This window comes from Camellia sinensis, chromosome 1 (genome assembly GCF_055761805.1).
Source record: "Camellia sinensis isolate YWXY chromosome 1, ASM5576180v1, whole genome shotgun sequence".
NCBI classification, from domain to species: Eukaryota; Viridiplantae; Streptophyta; class Magnoliopsida; order Ericales; family Theaceae; genus Camellia; species Camellia sinensis.
The window spans coordinates 64,687,052-64,703,704 of NC_138961.1; positions in this window are offsets into that span (position 1 = coordinate 64,687,052).

Consider the following 16,653-nt stretch of genomic DNA (forward strand, 5'->3'; position numbering starts at 1 on the left):
ACTTTTCATGATAAATTTCTGGGACCATTTCGAGTTTCAACGGTTTGAAACTTGTACACTTGTACCTTTGGGCAACGGATGAAGTATTGGGCGTGGGGTTCATTCCGAATACGGAGTAAACACTCTTCTATTGATTAATTAATGAGATGGTCTTATTTCTTACGAACCAATGACCAATAATGTAATATTTATGTGAATAAATTTGTAATCAATTCACCCCTTATAAAGGGTGTCAGTAGCCTTTTCAGCCTGTTCAATTCAAGGAAAAAGCTTCGGACCCAAGCGGGTTACTGGAGTCGCGTGTGATTGGTCTAAAAAAAAAATTATTATTATTATTTTTTTTTATGTTTTTTGCCAATTCCATGCTGTCACGTCATTGGGGTGCGATCCCCACTGGGAGTCCAAAGCACGGCTCTCAATTCAATTACGCTGTGTTTGGTTGGAGGATTTGAAGAAGGATTTAGAAAGGAAAAGAGAAAAGTTGGTAGAAATGTGAATAAAATATATCTACATTTCACCTAGTTTCACACACTTTTTTCCTTTCCTTTTCCAAATCTCTCAACCAAACACAGCATTAAGAGTTTGTGTTTAGAAAAGTTAGTTAAAAGTTGATTTGTTTATTTTTATTTATTTATTTTTTAAAAATGTATAAAAAAATAAAAAAATAATATAATTAAAAAAATTAAAAAATCAAAAAATTAATTTTTAACCATGTTGCTTAATAGGTCTGAATTTTTAAGAGTTTGTGATTATATTTTAGTCTTTATAAGTGGATGAATTGAGTTATTAGACATGTTTATTAAATTGAGCTAGAGAATAATAATTAAAATCCTACCCAACTCAGCTTAGTTTGATTGTTATATATTTTATAAGCTATATATGCTATGTATGTATTAGTTTGTATAGCATATACCTTTATAATTTAGGAATATTTAGGCTTGGTTTGGGAAGTAGGTTGGCTTTTTGACTTTTTGGCTTTTTTGGCTATTTTAGACTGGGCTAAAAAGCTTAGTTTGGGAAGGGTTTTTTGGCTTTTTGATTTTTTTGACTTTTTTTGTGAGAGAAGAATGTAATGATTATAGGTTGGATGTGATGTTTTGTTTGTTATAGCTAAAATAGCCTATTTTGTTTTTTGTGGCTAAAATAGCCAAAAAAACCTGAAAATCAACTTGCCAAACAGAGACTTATTCTCTCTAACTTTTAGTAATAGGAGATGTCTACAATTTTTTATTTTATTTTTTTTGTAGCTTAAGATCTTTTACTTACACTCAGGGACGGAATTAGGAAAAGACTTTGAGAGGTCATGGCCCTCCTGTTTCTCTAAAAATTATTGTTTGCCATTGAATTTTGAAAATATATATTAGTGTGTTTGGTTTGAGTTTTCTGAATTAAGTTTTTTAAAAATTGACTTTTTCACTTTTCGTGTTTTTTTGTTTTTAGTGAATATTTTTTAAATTTTATACATTTTTTTTTACTTTTTTAGATGCACCTTATTTAGATGTATCTAAAAAGTAAAAAATTTGTGAAAAAATATTTTAAAAAATTAATAAATACATAAAAATATAAAAAATATATTGAATTCTTATATTTTTTTTGTATTTTTAGTATTTAGTGAATTTTTTAAAAAAAATTTACATTTTTTTTACTTTGTAGGTATATTTATGTTTGGTGTGTCTAAAAAGTAAAAAAAATTGCTTAAAATATTAAAAAAATTCAATAAAAATAAAAAAAACACGGAAAATAAAAATTTAGAATTTTCTGAAAAATATTTTTTGAAAAATGAAAACAAGCAAGGTTATATCATTTTATGCATAAAATATCCCCAGTATAAAAAAATATATATGTCATTCTTCTTCTATCTTAAATTCTTTTTTTATTTTATACCAAAAAAGTTTCTTCATCTTATTAGAAATTGTTTCTATAGTATTTAAAAAAAATTATGTATATATAATTTATATATATCATATTATATATATATATATATATATATTGTATATATGATAAAAAAAATTATTTTCTTTTGACCTTCCGATAATAAAATTCTGATATCGTCCCTGCTCACGCTCATATATCACACTCACTCTCCTGTTCTCTCTCCGCTCTTCTTTCCTCTACCCCGCCGTAGCCTCCTCCTCCGCCTCTCACACGTTGACGCCTTATCTGCCACTATGACCCTCTCTCTCTCTCTCTCTAGGGTTTGTTTGTTGGATTGAGTGGTGTTCCCAATGGAGGTCGATACTCAAAGGATTCCCAACTGTAACTTCGATCTCAACTCCAATCCACTGCCATTCTCTTACTCCCTCAACCTCGGTCCTCTGGACTTCTAATCTCCGGAATTATGGGCTACGAAATGCTCAACTCTTCAATGGCCGGAGCTGAGTCGACGATGACTGCAAATTTAAGAATTGGACGGTGAACTGGCGAATGGAAAGTCGAGTGCGGCAATGAAGGTGCAGAACGTTTATCGGAGTTATCACACCAGACGCATGTTTATAAACATGCAAATCTCTTTATATGCCAGCGTTTGTAAATTTCAGTTGAATTGTAGTGTTGGGTAAAAATTATTTATAGATATGTGAAATGGGTCTCTGTTATATGCCCTTTTTGTGCTCATCTAAAAGTGGGTTTTGTGTTTAGAAGTTTGGAATCAGATTCTATAATTAATAGTAGATCACATATTATAGCAATGACCCATGATTACAGATAATTCGATATATTGTTTAGTCCCATCAATATTTTCAATCATAAATTTGAGTAAGAATATTTTTAATTCTCAATTTCTTTTTGTGTAAGTGTTTGTTGAAGGTTGCCTGAAATTTCTCTGTAAAGAGACATAGTTTTCTTTGATTTGGTTAAAATACAGAAAAAATTATGATCAAATTAGAAAAAATTAATCAAAACACAAAAAATTGTGAGCAAATCACAAAGAAATTTCAAATCAGAGAAAATGCAATCCAAAGCAATTTCAAAACATAGAGAAAATTAAAGAAATTAAACAAATCAAAGAAATTTCAAAACATGGAGAAATGGATCAAAATTTATTTATGTTTTGAAATTTCCCCAGATCAAAATTTCTTTAGAAAAATATTGAGAGACCTCAACCATTATGAAAATATTACATGTCTTTTATCTTATAAAATTTTAATACTAACAATCTTTAAAAAAAAAATCCCCAAACTTAAAAGATTCAATAGATAAATTTTACATGTTTTCGTTAACTAAACTATAAATTTATTATTATTTGTTTTATAATTTTTTAATATAAATTGTGTTTGCGGGCTAGATTTGAGATTTTCATAGGCTTGTTAAAATTTGAAGCTTGATATTGGGCCAATCTGTATTAAAGTAGATTTTTTTAAAAATAATTGAGAATAATGATAAATTTTATAATGTTACAAATTAATTTTATAAATTTTATCATGTATTTAAAATCATTTTTAAACTGAACACTGATATGTTAATTCCACAAAAAACGTACATGCTTACTTTTTCTTCTTGTATTTTTTTTTTCTCTTTTTTATTTGACTTGTTCTTGGAGAAAATTAGTCTAAGATCTCTATCCCATTTTTAATAATGGATAAAGTTCACAATATTATTTTGTTATGTTTAAGATCTCTCAACCCCACACCTATATATTACAGAGAAATTTGATTCCCTCAAATCAAACCAGTATCTCTCTCTCTCTCTCTCTCTCTACTCTTCTCTTTACCCCCATCGAACCAATCTCCTGGTTCTTCCGCCGTCTTCCTCTTGGCGGTACCCTCGAATGTTGCCAGTTCTGCCCAACGACTGTCGCAGTGACTGCGACTTGTCGTCTTCGGTTGTCAATGATGGAGATGGAGACATCGCTTCATCGTTGATTCACAAGGTGATGGATTTTGATCTTAATGTCCTGCCGCCATTGGATGAGGCTGGTGAAGATGATTTGGACCTTCGTCGATGATGATGACGACGATGATGATGATGATGATCGATAGGTTCAATATACATATATATATAGGGTCTTAAATGTAGTTGGGTTTTGTGAATAGGCTTAATAGGAAGCGATAGAGGAGAAGAGCGGTAAAGAATAGACTCATATGATGATGATACTGAATCTAAATGCTCCTCCTTTGCTGAAACTAAATCTCTATTTGAGTTTGATTTTAGTCCTACAAGCATTGCAGAAGAATATGATGATGATGATGTTGATGATGGAATCACAGAACTCCATGCCCATAGATTTTTCCTCTCACTTTCTTTCTCTTTTTTTTGGTAAAGTGAAGAGAAAGAGTATTTTTGTGTTTTGATGTTAATGTGTTTTTGTTTTTGTGATCTTGAAAGTGAATTTCTCTAGACTTTTATTTGAATCTAGAGAAAATTAAAAACTTGTTATTACAATCCAAAGAAAATTATAATTATTACAAATTTCTCTAGACTTTTACGTTGTACTTTTTATGTGTTTTTATATTGAATAAGCTATTTTTTGCCTATTTTTCTTGGCAACCAAACAAACTTTATGCTTTATGGTTCACTTGAAATCTATAAAAAATCTCTGAAATTCAGAGAAAATCTCTAAACTGGAATCCAAAGAATTTCTCTAATTCTTTGAGAAGTCCAGAGAAATCTCTAGATATATATATATATATATATATAGTGGTTGTTGTTGTTACTTATTTGGATGATTGATTTGCGTATTGCATATTGTGATTGGGAAGGCAGAGAAATTTTCTGGTTTGAACCCAGAGAAATTCGTTGGAAATCCAGAGAAATTCTCTGGATCGAATTTTCTGTAGATCGATGTTGAGGGACCTTAGACATTATGAAAATATTTGATGTCCTTTATGTTATAAAATCTTAATACTAGGGACCTTAAAAAAATTCCCTTTTTCTTGTTGTAAGTTAGTTGAAATTTATAAACTATAGTAAAAAAATCCTTATGATGGTCATGACAGCTTGCAACATCTTCATGTTTTCTTTTGTTTTGTTTTTTGATTTTTTTTTAATTACAAATATGTAGGCAAAAAAAATCGTGTTGGCACAAAATTTATTGTAGTTGTAGTCTGTGAGCGTTGATTTCTGACTTCATAACCAAACAAGAAACTTATATGAGGAGTACACGACAGAATAAATTAAACCAAGCACCTGCACACAAGAAGGTAAAAATACCACGATGGCTTGTCTACCCAGGATACATTGACGATCAAGTCAGAAATTTATCTCACAAGATATCAACTTAAGTAAACACTTTACAAGAAAAAATATACCTTAGACCCATGGGGCGACCTACTTTTATAGCCAGCAGTGCCCTCGTCCCCTAGAAGTCTCACTTCGTAAGACTCAAACTCAACACTTATCTTGGACTCTTAGTTAGATATGGATGAACTCTTCAAGAGCCTCATCCCTATCCGAACTAATCGCCTCATTTTATCTAGGACTCTTATCTTCCATCCAAATATCTTGGATTCCAATATTACCGCACCATATCTCGGCTTTACCATAATCATCTTGACAATCTGACCCGTCCATGTGACATCTCAACCAACACCACGACCACATGGCACAACTCTAAAAATGGGGTCCCCACAAAGGGTGCAAATCTGGCCCGGCCCGACTTATGTCGAGCCTCGCAAGCTCCCGCCAAAATTTGGGTCGAGCTGGGCCAGCCCACAGGCCAGAAAATTAGGCAGGCGCAGGCCCAAGTGTTATTCGAGCCTCAGCCGAGTCGAGCCTTGGGCCGAGTCGATAGGCTTAGGCCTGGGCTTGGGCTTAGGCAGGGCTTGAACATTTTTTTTTCATCAAAATTTTATTTTTTTCTACCAAAAAAGGACACTGTGCCTCTGGTGGGATGGGCTTTGAGTGGGTCAGCCCAAGCAAGCTAGGCCCATGGACTAGGTCAAGCTTCAAAATGATGGCCCAAGCCCAGGCCCAGGGTCTCGGGCTGGGCTCGGGCCAAGCCTATCCCAAGTCACAACAGACGGGTTTCAGGCCACCCCCAAATTGTGGGTCATTTTTACATTCCTAATCCCACGTAGTCCTTACCATATTTAAAAGGGCAAATCAAATTTGGTTCCTCAATTATTGTTCCATGTCACTTTATCTGCTTGAAATTAAAAGTTGAAACACTTATTTACTTTCTTTTTTCTTTTTAATGTGGATTTTTATGATGAAAATACTCTTTCAATTATGTGGCAAATCATATTTTATCTCCTTAAATTATCACTCAATATCACTTTACTTCATTAATTAAACGATGTTACATTTTGTAATTTTGAACTATCAATTTGTATGACTCTGAACATTTCATTAAAAATGCATTAAATAAATAGATAAAAAAAAATTAAAATGTGACTTATATATGATATTTAAAATGTTTTGAACTGCTTAAAACAATAATTATAGAGAGCTCTAATTTTAGAATTCTAAAAGGAGCTTTAATGATGTCATAAGAGAAAAAAATAAAAAACAAAAGATAAAAATAAAAAGGGCAAATTACATATACCTCCCTCGAGGTTGAGCTAAATTACAGATACTTCCTGAGATTTCAGAAATTACAGATATCCTCCTGAGGTTTATATTTTCATAACAAATTGTCCCCTGAGATTTATATTTTCATAATAATTTGCCCCATAATTTGTCATGCAAATAGTACCTTCAGGAGGGTATTTGTAATTTCTTAAAGCTCAGGAAGATATCTGTAATTTTGCTAAACCTCGGGGGATATATATAATTTGTCCAAATAAAAACAAAAACATAAACATAGACACATATATCACATCACATATGAATCAGACTCCTTACTACATTAATAAAACTCTCTTTAAATCTTTAAAATTAAATTTCGCAATCTTTATTCTGCTTAAAATGACCAAAATTTTCTCTTTCCGTCATTTGTCCTACCAAAGTCAACAACCATAACTGCATCATGTATGGGGTTTCCTTTCCTATATATGGTGCAGAAGATATGGATAAAAAGAATAATGACGTCTTAGGCATTTCATGGGAAGTATATTAAAAATTATTTTTTTAATTTTTTAAAAAAAAACATGTGAAAAAAATAAAAAAGTGAAATGAGTCAAAAGAGATTAAAAATCAAAAATCAAAAAATAACTTTTAATCTCTTTGCCAAAAGAGACCAATCACATATCAATTTTTCATCTATTTATAGAATTGATCATTAACAAAATATTTAAGTTGATGTAAATTGATATTTCAAGATATTGAAATGTAGTAATTTTTAGTTGAGAGCGGTAAAATGATAGCTCAAGGGTAAAATGAAAATTATCCTATAATAAATAGGATGTTTTAGTCATAAAGTTCATTTTGAAAAGAAAAAAGAAAAATAGTAGATGAAGAGGATTGAGTGTTGCAATTTTAAATTTAAAAAGTAAATTAACATGGGATAATAATTAGAGAAATGATAGAAATTCACAATTTAAATCCTTAATTTCACATTTAATTATGTGATAAGTGTGTAACAAATAAAAAATTGATTCTTAATATTTCATATCATTGTGATTGAAATTATGAGAACTTTTTTTAGTAATCTCAAATATTTTCTTAATAATTAAGAGAGATAAAGAATAAGTCGTTTGAAAATCTAAAAGAAAAAATTAATTTTTAGTTAAATTTTTTTAAAAAAAAAATCACTAAATTATTTATCATCAGTTAAAAAAATTAAATGTTACATTAACTTTTTTTAACTCACAATCAATAAATTTATTTTTTTTTATATAAACTTTCCACACATTATCCTAAACAGGTCAAAAAACTAAAAAAAAAATCACAAAAAACCAAATCCCAAACGACTACTTAAAATGAATGTAAGCACATATTCAATTATTATACATATACAAGCGGTATGCAGTATTGTAGTATTTTACGATTCACAATATGTATGTTACAATTTGAGACATTTCAGAAAGAAATCGATACTATCATCAATATGTATTTTAAATTGAATATATCTTACGATACATATACGATTTATGATGCGATATACGATTGGCAATACATAATGCGATACGTATGTTACATAAATACTTAAATTTCTTTAGAAAATTTGAAAAAAAAAAATCAAATTATTTTACGTAAATTAATATCGTCGAAAATTTTCATTAACTTATTAAAAAAAAGTAGTTTTTGAGATGATAATGGTACTTTTTTGTTTATTTTTTGACTTTTTTGACATATCTACTGTATGATTTAAGAATTTTGAGTTATTAATTTATGCCTTGTGCTGCATGTATATATTTAATTTAAGGAACTTTGTTTTTGCAATTGACAGAATTATACATTGTTTAGTATTTTATTCTCATAAGATATTTGTTTTTTACAACTATATTTATTTTCTTACCTATTTTTAAAGGTATTAAAGTATTTTACAATAAATGATACAATATGCAATTTAGAAGATTTAAAAAATGATACATGATTCGTTTCCGATTTGACAAAAATGGCGGTATGCCTGTTATTAAGCATATAAGAGAGTACAAATTTTGAAGAATCTAAATTTAATTAGTTGTAGGAGACTTTGATCTGAATAATAACAATTACATGAAAATATTTTGAAGAAATTAAAAAAACCGTACTTCGACACCAAGTCTGACATTTCCTCTATATATATATATATATATATAGTATAGATAGATAGATATATTAACAGGAAGGATTACTGGATTACTTGTTTGGAAGGAGGGAAAATGGTTGGGAAAATATCTAGTATGGAGGCTGACTCGATAATGCCATATATTTTAATGCAAAAGTTGCTTTTTCATGAAGATTATTTGTCTTTGCATCACAATTTAGTCAATATAATAAACAAGATTACAGCAGGATTGCTCATCTGTTATTCATCTCCAATTCATTTTCTTAATTAAACTTTCATCAACTGACAAATATTTAGTCGATGTATACGATGATCGTATCATTAAAAAAAAAATTATTTATTTATTTATTACAGTTTTATGTTACTGGATACCTTGTTACATTCTATGAATTTATATACATACATATATATATCTGGGGCGAGTACTTATTCCAACGTTTGTCCTTAACATAAGTTCTAGGATATGACATAGATGCATTAAGATTTCTTAGTTTAAAATAGAACATCCATTAAATGATATTTAATTACAAGGGAAATGTTACTGTACGCGAGAAAAATATTCGTCGTCTTCCGTACGTCTTGGTACCAAGCTCGTCACGCTCCTAGAACTTTGTCTAACTGCGAACAAAACAAAGGTGAGCTATTCGGCAGGTGGTTTGCCGAAAAACCTATCCGACGGCTAAGTTAGCTTTCTTGGAGAAGAAAAGAGAATACAAAGCACTATAGAGAGAGAACTACTAAAGATTACTTACCTCTCAGAGTCTGCTCGCGCCACCTTATCTAGGCTAGCTATGCAGCCCTAGATTGTGTGCACATTACTTCTGTTGTCCTTTGTCGGACGTGTGGTTGTACTGCCTTCTCCATTCTTAACACGCGTATACATTAATACTGCTAAACAGTATTGGTCAAACCACCAAATGTATTGAAGCGTACCCAGAATGGATTCCTTTCCTTTCGCCATTGGTCCACGTGGAGTACCTAAACCAGGCTACCACTTATGGCACCAAAAACACTCAACTATGACCACCCTAATATCGAGCTGAGCCTTTCTGGCTTCCAAGTTGGCACCACGCTCAGTCAATGCCTCGACAGCATTCTCCCAGGCCAGTCAACAATGGGTGTGTGGATCGTCATCTCGACTATATATAGCAGTGCCGACGCGCATCACTTGTTCTTCGCATCTGACCCAAAAACACTGTTAGCTTGGTCATTCTTGGGGCCCTACCACAGCTCTTATAACCGTAATGTCGAGGGTAGCTCGGCCCAACACCATGTTCCATGTTGGTTTGGTTTAGCTCGGCCCAACACCATATTCCGTGTTGGTTTAGCTCGGCTATTGTTCGGTATAAATCCCTCTCTCAGTTACAATGTGCAAGAAAATTTACGATTTTTGTGATAAAAATTAGAAATTTTTTGTGATGAAAGTTACATTTTGTCATAAAAGTTATGAATGGTGAAATTATGATATACATTCAAAAGTTATGTATAATTAAAGTATAGCAATCCTGATTTAGACCCGACCCATTTATTGCCTTTGAATTTGGGAAACCATATCTGTAGCGGTCGTTCTTCTTTCTTTTCATGTTTGGTTTTGCTTCTAAGGTCGACACCATGGGTTCTTGGGGTTGACACCACCTTGTTGTCATACTCTTGGTGTCTCTATTGGTTTTTGGGGTCGACACCACCTTGTTGCTGTGTTTTAGGTCTTGTTGCAATTTTGTTGGGGTCGATACCACAGGTTTTGGGGTCGGCCTTCTTGTCTGCTGCAAATATAAGTGTCTCAGTATCTCTTCTTGAGAGTCGACACCACTGTCTGGAGGGTCGACCTCTAAGAGTTTTTTTTTCAGATTTTGGATTCGGTTTGGGCCCTACATTTTGGGGTTTTTTGATTTATTCCTTTTATTGATTTTAGGGATATTATACTACTATAAATAGATCCAAACACTCTTTTCTCATTCATTCTTTTCTTTTTCTCTCTCTCTTTCTTCGTTTAAACTGTTAATTTCTCTCTCTCTTTGAAACTCAACTTTTTTCACATAGATCTCTAAATCTACTCGGTTAGAGACATCTTTTCACTTTGGTCCTTTGAGAAAGGTTGTATATCTCATCAAGAGCTTTCTTTTAATCTAAGAGCTTCGTGGTTTTGTCGACTTTGAGTTTTCCCCGAGTTTTCCTCTTCACTTCTTGAGGTAGGGATTACTTTGACTCTTTTTATGATTTTTAACTCAGTTATTTATCTCTCTAAATAAGATTGTGATTTAGGAATTTTTGAATAAAAATCTAGGGTTTTGGTTTTAAAATCAAAAAGAGGGGTTTTCAAAATGGTTTCTTATATAAGGTTGTGGCCTTGCAAAAATGGTTGGGTTGTGATAAATGATGGATTTTATCCCTGGAAATTGATTTTTAAAGAAAGGGGATTTTTGCCCTAAATTGTGAAAATTTGATTTTTGTAAAGAGAAATGAAATTGATGTTGGTTTTATGGAATTGGAACAATGATGATGATGGGAATGGAATTGGATATGAATTATCACTCCTAATTGGAAATGTTGGAAAGTATATCTGTGTTGAAATTTAATTATTTGTTTAAAGATATTTGTTTTGGGCTATCGGTGAGGATAACTATGATTATTGTAGAAATTGCATGAGAACTAAGTAAATTGAAACTAGTTTTCTCATCCATTGCATTGAGCATTGTAACATGTGTAACACATTGAAAATGGTTATTGTTTTGAGAAAAATAGGTGACTACCTTTGTGAATCTAAGTATGAGTGTAGTTGTGATATTAAGTTGGCCTGAATGTCCTTGGTAAAAGTCCAGAAACCCACACAATTAAGTATTGAGCCTTCCGGTTAATACCGGTAAAAATGACAAATTGGTAGTACTTGTAGCCTACTTGTTGGCACATCCTAGAGATTCATGGTTATTGTTTTGAGAAAAATAGGTGAATACCTTTGTGAATCTGAGTATGAGTGTAGTTGTGATATTAAGTTGGCCTAAATGTCCTTGGTGAAAGTCCAAAAACCCGCACAGTTAAGTATTGAGCATTCCGGTTAATACCGGTAAAAATGACAAATTGGTAGTACTTGTAGCCTACTTGTAGGCACATCCTAGAGATTCATAGTACTGTATCTACTGCCCTGTTTTCTCTTGAAAAGTAATTGATTGCATGAATGATGATATAAACGTGGCATTGCATGGTTTTGAAAAGAAATATAAAATGTTTTGGCATGAGTATTGCATATGCATTCACCTTATAACTCTGCTAAAATTCATACACTGTGTTAGAGTATCTTTACTGGGTTTGGTTTACCCTATGTGGAAAAACCATTTTTAAGTGCTGATGATATGCCTCCGCCAAGGTAATAGTTTGGGAGGATTTGGAGCCAAGAGCTTCTATTTTTGTTATTGTTGTATTTACTTTGTACTAGCCTAGGGCTTTATTTGTATTGAGTTTAAACTCACTTTTGTTGTAACCTAGCACTGTCTTGGAAAGTTGTAGCCAATAAGGCATTATATGTTTGTTTAACTTTTAATTCATATCTTTTGTTTATAACACATGATATAGATTCAGGGTTATGGTTTATGAATGTATAAATGCATGTGTTACTCCTTTGTACATTTGAAGTATATGAATGGAAGGACTTTATTCACGGATTATGATATTGTTTAATTAATCATTACTCTTGATCTATTCTAATTATTCTTGGGGCGTTACATAAAGTTAAATTTTTTTTGTCATAAAAATAATTAGCTTGTTAGTTTCACTTTTCAAAATTCATTTTTTGGAAATTGAAGTTTTTTATTTTTCATATTTTTTGTTTTTGCTAATTTTTTTTTAAAAGGGTAAATTACAAACACATTTCTTGATATTTACTTAAATTACAAATTACCTCATGTGGTACTAGAAATTACATTATGCCCCTTAAGGTTTCTAATTTCAAAACAAATAGGTTCTTTTATTAATAAATCATCAAGTTAATTAACAGTTTTTAATAATATTAAAATTTTATTTCAATTAATAATTCAGATAATTTTATTATTGTATAGGTGAACGGTTAGAAATTTCACTTTTTCAATTAATTTTGTTAAATAAAAAATTCTGACAGGGAGGTATTTGTAATTTTTCAAACCACATGGGGCAATTTGTATTTTAAGCAAATCTCAGGAGGTGTATTTATAATTTACCCTTAATATTTTAAGCAATTGTTTTAATTTTTAGATACGCCTAACATAAATACACTCAAAAAGTATAATATTTGTAAAAAAAAAAATCTTTAAAAAATTCACTAAATACCAAAAATATATTTTAAAAAAATACAAAAAATCAGTACATTTTCATATTCTTGTGTATTTATTAATTTTTAAAAATATTTTGTTACAAATTTTATTTTTAGATACATCGAAGTGAGGTACGTCTAAGAAAGTAAAAAAAATACTTAAAATTTTGAAAATATTAACTAAAAATAAAAATATATAAAAAATAAAAAAACTCAATTTTTAGAAAATTAAATCCAGAAAATTGAAACTAAACACAATAAATATTTTTTGTGAATTTTTTTTTATACTCTTTGTGACTAAAATTATATACTTGTGATAAAAGTTATAGTTTTTGTATGTAATCGAAAAAGGATGCACATAGTAGCCTTTACCTAATTATAAAGATGTTAGGAAAAATTACAGAAGAAGCAAAATTTGAGCTTGACTATTGCAACAAAATGAATCTCAAGTTTTAAATTTTGTCAATTTAAACTTTAATATTTTGATTTTTTTTCAAAATAAACCATCAATCTATTTTTGTTAATTAAAACTAACGAAAAAAATAGTATTTTAATCATTAAAATCAATATATATATAATGTTTAAAATATCATTTTTCGTTGAATTTAATGACTAAAATATAAATTTTTTTTCGTTTATTTTTATTCAACAACAATAAGCTGATGGTTCAAATTACAAAAAAAAAAAAGTATTTGGCAAAATTAAGAAGTCAAAGTTTATTTTGTGATAAGAGTCAAATGTTGAGATTTTTTTTTTTTAAATTTTTTTCCTAGATATTGTTATTTAATGCTAGCAGTGAACTCCATATCATATAGCAATTTTGATTTAGACTCGACTCACTTTGTATTCTGAATTCGGGTTTCATGGTTTCGTATTGTTATTCTTGTCTTATTCTTTTTCCCTTCATTAAGTTTGGCTTTTGGGTTGTTTTGGTTGCGTTTGGAACAGGTTGATAGCTTGGCTTTCAAACTCTTGTTGTCCAGAATTTTACTCCTCCGCTCGAGCGGCACTTCTCGCGCTCGAGTGGGCTTTGTGAACTCTCAGTACTTTTGCAGGTCTACAAAACTATTGGGAGGGTGTATTCTACGCTCGAGCAGTATTTTCTGCGCTCGAGCGGTCTCAGCTCTAGCTACCCTTTTTGCACTCGAGCGTTGGTCTGCTGTCTGCAAAAGTACTGGGAGTGTGTATTCTGCACTCGAGCATCACGTCATGCACTTAAGAAGTGTCACCTTTTTCATTGTGTCTTGGCACTCAAGCGTTACTTCTGGCGCTCGAGGGTCATTTCGGAACAATTTATTGTGTCTGGACGCTCGAGCGTCACTTCTTGTGCTCGAGCAAACTGTGTATATCAATTCGTAAAAGTCACTTTTTTATATCTCTCTCTCTTTCTAAAACTTTTCCAAACCCTAGATCTAGAGCTTCTCTCTCTAAAACTCTCTCTCCTTCTCTCTCTCTCTCTACATTTTCACCTAGATTTAGTGGTTTCTCTACCCGTGTGCCCGTGGTTTCTCTCTCCTCTCTCTCATCCGATTAGAGTTGGATTTCGACTTTGTCCGAGTTCTTCCCTTGCTTTGCTCTTCTTTTGAGGTAGAGATTTTCTATACTCCTGTATGACTCTTAACATAGTTATTTGCTTTGTATAAACACTTGTAGCTCGACTTTTCATGCCCCATTTCGGAAGACAAATAAGCCCTACAGTATCGGACTCTTGCGGTTCTGAATCTAATCTCACAAGTGCAATGTGAAATAGATAAACACCAAAGAGTCCCAATTTGGCAAATCTTTTGGAAAATCGATTTTGAATCAAATTGTCAAAAATGGATTCCTTGGCCAGATACAGAGTCGCGACCTAAATATTTTATTTTTGAAAAATTTAGGAAACCCATGACTTGTTCCAAAGGCCACGTGTCCGTCATCACCAAGATTGCCTCGGCTCGGGAACTTAGGTACAAGAGGGAAATGTCATGAATTGAGCACCCCCGCTCGCCCAATCAAAGATCGGCCTCTACTAATCATGATATGAATCTTATGTACATTATATGCTCTTGTTCCTGTTTATTAGGCTAATATTACTATGTGATGCGCACACACACAAGTATAGACTAATTTGCAAGAATTGAAACATTTCGATTCATGTTCATTTTTGAAAATTGTCTCGAATATGTACCACTTGAAAAAGTGATCGCATATGAACATTTACTCAAATTATTCCAATTCGAGCAATTAGCCTTCATCCACAGTCATTCAAGCAATTTATCATTTAAGCACTTAGCCTCGTGGCAAGCATGCTAAACATAGCAACATCAATATTCAATGCAATATGCTAAAGCGAGTAAAGGCTCACGTAGTACTCCAAGCCAAGAAAGAAATGAGTTAGGAAAATGCATGATTCCTAACTATGCGACATGACTAATGTAACACATGTGATACGCAATTACTAGGCTCGACTACTAATATGGCATATGAAACAATTAAATAGCATGCAGTCTATGCACGTATTCAAAGAAGCGTTAAACTACAATGCAAGTTCGAATGATGAACCGAGCCTCGGTGCATGCAATACAAATGAATGAAAACATGAAGTATGCTAAACAAAACATGAGGTCCCTAAACTAACCATCATAAGTAAGTAAATAAAAGGGAGAAAGACGTGGGGTTGGAAGACATATAAGTTATTACAACATTGCTCCCTCACGAATGAGGGTCCGAATAAACTAACTAGCTAACTAATTAAACTAAGCTAATTAAACTAACTATTACAAACCAAAATGAATAATTAGCTAAACTACTTAACTAATTATTACAACAAATTAATTAACTATTCTATCAACTAGCTACATCTAATTAATTACAATAAATATCTAAGTTAAGTATTTAAACTTAAACAAGCTTGGTACGCGAGGAATGCTCATGCACATGTTTGGTTTCCACCCGAAAAGGCTACTGTTTTCCTTCCAAAAAGCCTCTGTTGCACAGTAGAACACTTACACCTTTGTCCACTTCCAGAATGTCTCTGTTCTGCCCCAAAAACACACTGTTGGATTTTGCAGAGGTGGCCGGCCGGCCAGGAGTGATGGCATGGCGGCCATAAAAAGTGGCCTGCCAACCACTGTTGCACAGTTTATTTTGCTGCAACAGAGAACAAACAGAGCATGCACAGGGTATTCTCAAGGGTTTGTTTGCACAATTCACCCCTCTTTATCATGAACAAATCAAAAGAGAGACAAAACTTGGTCCACAAACCATCAACTCAAGCAATTCCATTGCATGATGGTTTATGAACCAAAGTGTGCAAGTTCAATAAATGCAACAAAATAAGACTCTAATAACCTCCATTTTATGAATTGATCAAGGGAAGTGGTGACATTGGAAACTTAAATAATTTCATCACTAATGAGTATGAAATGCCTCAAGCTTCCATGTGTTCAATTAACGTCAAATGGAACACAAAACCAAATTCTTATCTTGCATCATTTTAGTCCCATTTTAATTACTTCATTTTAAATTAATAACCATCATTTAATTCATTGAGTCCAAAGTGAATTTAAGTTCTCTAATGGAAATAGAGCTCAAACCAAGTGTTGCTTTGGGCATGAAAGAGACATCATACCGTTGGTAATAAACCCCCAAAGGGATTAAACCATTAGGCATGACACCTCAATCTCATGCTTAAACAATCAAGTAGTTTGAAACCACTTTCAAAGAGAAAAAAAAGCCAAGAAAGGAGGGAGGTTGCAGAGGTGATTAAGAGTGATCACAAGTATAGAAAACTATAAATAAATGCAAT